The sequence below is a fragment of the Herpailurus yagouaroundi genome, unplaced genomic scaffold, assembly GCF_014898765.1.
Source record: "Herpailurus yagouaroundi ecotype Mexico unplaced genomic scaffold, PumYag 100, whole genome shotgun sequence".
Taxonomy (NCBI): Eukaryota; Metazoa; Chordata; class Mammalia; order Carnivora; family Felidae; genus Herpailurus; species Herpailurus yagouaroundi.
Genome location: NW_024412391.1, coordinates 50,350,422 through 50,354,881, shown reverse-complemented (window position 1 = coordinate 50,354,881; position 4,460 = coordinate 50,350,422). Strand labels below are relative to the sequence as shown.

The 4,460-nt window shown below is 37.4% G+C and overlaps 1 pseudogene; it reads right to left on the bottom strand.

The window, feature by feature from the left end:
• Window positions 1–225: 225 nt before the first annotated feature.
• Window positions 226–786, bottom strand: LOC121028100 (60S ribosomal protein L6-like; annotated as a pseudogene).
• Between the last annotated feature and the right edge of the window lie 3,674 nt (window positions 787–4,460).

The window sequence follows — 4,460 nt, the reverse complement described above, 5'->3', positions numbered from 1 at the left end:
ATCCGTTTAAGGAAACAGGGTGCACCATCTTTTCCATGAGTGGTAACCATGAAATGTACTGTTGATTAAAATATTTCTCACATGTTCCTCTAACCTATCAAGTTCTTGGGCTTCAAAGTCATTCCACCTAACTGCCTCTCCTAAGGCTCCTTTCTTATTCCAGTAAAGAAAGAATGAATCTGCTGAATACTATCAACTATACCCTTGTGTTTGTTTTTTTCATGTATCAGTTATTTAATTAGGTTCTTGGCAAGAAATTTAGAACACCAATTTGTGAGGATAAACTCCATTTGTGAGAGAAACCACAGAGCAGAGGTAGCCCTGGAATAGAGTAACAGCTTTTATTTTTGGCAGAATTTGTGAGTCCATAGCTTTATGCTTAACTTTGTGCTGCTCTGTATCCCTGGGTCATAGATCTCACCTTCCTGGTATCTGGGCTTTCAAAGCTTCTTCTTCCTAAAATAATGATCAGTGAGATGTTCAGTGTCTTCACACCACTGATAGCAATTTTAGTGGATGTGGCAAAGACAAATTTCTGATATGTTCTGTGCAGAGGAACTCAATTTAGTATCAGAGGCCAGTCACAAGTAGCAAGCCACTGCTCAGCTGCTTCAGGAAACCATCCCCTTGCCTCTGTGGTGCCCACTGAGGATGATCAGAATGATGTCGAGAGTGGTACTAACTCAGTTTCCTAACATGCTACCTGAAAAGATTTTTGTTGCAGCTTAACAGCTTTCAAGGCATATCTTCAGTAGAATAATATTTAGGCATTTTGTGAAGTTTAACCACTCATGACCATTCTTGTCACTACCAACTGGAAGGAATCCCTAAATAAATGGGTGCTTTACATAACACGGGAAAGAGAAGCAGTACTAAAATAATTTAAATAGCATTCCAAACTCTATTCCAAAACTGCATGCCATAAAGTTCTGAAGAACTTCTAGTTCAAGTTTATTTATTTTTCAATACATGGGAAAGGAAAAAGAAAGAAGCAGCAATAACAGAACTCCCACCCATGGAAGTAAAGAGGTACCTGCTGAAAATTCCTAACCATTACTACTATTATTCTCAAACTCATCATCTAATGCTTATTTAGTTTATTTCATCATTTACACAATGTGTTATTGATGACACAAAATAAGTCTGTGTAATAGCAGGGAAGTTGGCATTTATTTTCTCTTATAAAAATAACATTACATCAGATGGGTTGAGTTTGTTGGTCAGACAACCAGCAAATGGCAGAACTAAGATAAGCATCCATATCTCCTAATGCTTAAAATTATACCAACTTGATAAGAACTGAATTAGTTAATAGTTGAGTGATTTGTGGGGTGGGAGGGGTCATTTTAATTTAATGCCACTATTAACATGTAATTATAACATGGGGGAATAAAAAGGAAGATGGAATGAGACGAATTTTCTTAAGAGAGAATTAATTTCTCTCTTAAGGAAAGGAGCAAAGATTTCAGCAGCTATCTGTAGAGTGCTGATCAAAACAGATCCACTATTCTAATACATCTCCATCAGTCTGCAAAGTATTGGGGGGAGGTGAAAATGAAACTTCAGAAAAGACTTCAGTACAGGCTGTTCATTGAATGAGGGGTTACAAAGCCTCAAAAAAAAGAAGAAGAAGAAGAAGAAGAAGAAGAAGAAGAAGAAGAAGAAGAAAGAGATTACTAATTAAAGGATTTCAATAAACCATTCTGAATTATTCCTCTAATTAGAGCAATGAATGAACTGCCTAATCTCTGGGTAAATAATCAGGTTGCTAAATTTTCCAGGATTAAAATAGCCAAGTTATCCCATTTCCTTGAACAATTACTCATTCATTTATTCAATCAATTTCCAGCTAACAGAGTAATCATTATCTGGAGAGCTTATAAAAATAAATATTCCAAGTTTGGATATTGTGCTATGGTTATGCAAAATGTTACCATTGAGAGAAACTGGCTGAAGCATACATGGGATCTCCCTTAATGTTTTTTTGCAACTTATGAATCTACAATAAATTCAAAATAAATAATTAAAAATTGGACATAGATAAAAGAGATAGATAGATAGATAGATAGATAGATAGATAGATATTCCAGGGCTTCACCTTCAAAGATTCTTGCTCAGTAAATTTGGAGTGAGATTCAATAATTCATATTTCTTACCAGCACTTTGTATGATTCTGATTGCTGCCATATTTGGCAACCACTGAATTCCATAATACTTTTACAGAAATCAGAAGAAGTTTTCAAATGATTTATGTTTGATAATGGGTCATTCATTTACTGTGACATTTCTGGGGGTGGTCAGACTTAGAGGAACACTAGGTATCTATCCATCTCCTATCCCACACTGACTCTCCAACTCAGGAGTGACTAAATATATTTCCCCTGGTCTCCCAGTTTTCTGCTCACCTCCATGTCCTATTTCTATCCCAGATGTCATCAGTTTTTGTAAAGAACCCATAAACACCTTAGCCTCACAACTTCTAGATCTCAATATCAACGATCTCATTATTTCAGTGGTCTATATAAATTGCCTGGAATGGAAATAAACAGCCCAAATGTTGCTTTCAGCAACCCATTGTGAAGCCCAACTTCACAGCCCTTCGGACCTAAGGACTTTAGCTTCCAGGGCTAAAGAAGTCTGTACTAAATCTTCATGCAAAGGTTCCAAGGTCCCTAATATAAAGGTTTAAATGTCCAGGTTAACACCCCATTCTAGACTGTGCTAGAACCAGTGGAAAATGGCATCTAGGGCTAGGGGTTGCCATATTAAAATACAAATATCTATTTTTGGAAAACACTGTAAATTGTTATTAACTAAGCCAGCTGTTTAGTATGGGAGAAAAATGATTAGAAACACAAGTTTCTGGATCCTGGCACTCTCAGAATTCTGATTCAGTAAGTCTAGAACAGCATCCAGGAATCTAAATTTTGACCCACTGTATACTGACCATATTCAAAGAAATTTTAACCTAAATTTTTCAATGCAGATAAATTAGCTGCTAACCTAGATGTCAGATATAAGTAGCATCTGACAATGACAAACGACAAAGTATGAAATTTGTCTTTGAATATTAGGTTTCTGAAGAGGTACCCAATTAGAGAGTCTATAGGGAATAAAGTGAAGAACAGGGAAGAATACAGGTCAAAACAGAAAAAGGGAATAAGGAGAATAAAGAAAACCTTAGTCTATGTACCCATGCTTCTCAGGACTGACTGCTTCTGGGTGGGAGTTGGCATGTAGATGGAATTTTGAGAAACCTTCTTCTCCCCCAAATGCAGGATTGTCTACACTTTCCTACATAGATGGACCAGGAAAGGAGGGATAAAGTCATAAAATTCTAATGGAATGATATAAATAAGTCTGGCTAATATTTGAAATAACTAAGGTGAAAGCAGAACTCAAGTAAGATTTTCAATACAAAAGACCAAAACTAGAAAGCCTCTCTTATGTCCTTGCTTTCTCTCAGAGGCTGAGAGAACTGAGTGTTTTCTCTCCCTCCACTGTTATCGTTTACAATAATTCCCAGGGGTAGTCTCATACACGAAAAGGATCATGTTAAGAAGTAGAAAATGAGTCAGTAATTTCATTTTAAGGTTTACCCAAAAGTCTATGCAATCCCTGGGCTCTTTATGCTTGCAAAAAGTTAATTTGCCTATCAGATAAAATGTTTGTTCTTATTTCTCTGCTGTATTAGCTAAGTTCCAATCAGAAGACAGAAACCACACAGTCATTTAAACAGGACAATTTAGTATAAAGAAATAATAGCAACAGAGGATTGGAGTAATAGGGAGTTAATACAAGTTGGAGAGCAGGGGCTCTAAGTGATACACAAAAAGCTACAGAAGGAGACTATTCAAAAAAGTAACAAACTTGGAAGAAGGGAATCCTCCCCAAAGCTGGGACTCAGATATCACTGGAAAGGGTATAGTTGAAGTCCATTCAATGTTGGAAAAATTCATTGGGTTTCCCAGGAAAGAAGGGTCCCCAGTTGCCAGTTAGGCCAACTGAGAATTGCCTACTAGGATACTGATGAAATTCACTGGGAACTACCTGTTTAAGTTGCTATTGACTTGCTGGATAGCCAGCTTGAGCACCATCTGAACTCCCAGAAAACTACCTGGAAGTAGCAAGGGTGTGAGAAGGAGGTGATTTACTGAAAACTAAGCTGGTTAAGCCTTTGAACTTATTAGGTGTCCTCAGGAGTGGCACTGAGCTTACTGCTGGAAACCATTCAAGGTAGAGTTTGCACTGAGGTAAGCTGGGGAGGTGCCACTTGCTGCTTTGTGCCAGGATACTGGTGAAAAAAATGCCACTCGGCAGGACTTCAACTAAATGAGCACACCTCACATAACCAGGAAGGAAAAATTTTCCTCCAGTGTCCCTCCAACACCCTCTACTGAGAGTGTTTAACAAGGCCCATCTTTGTTATCACAGAACAGGAAAAAAGGATGAATTTGGAA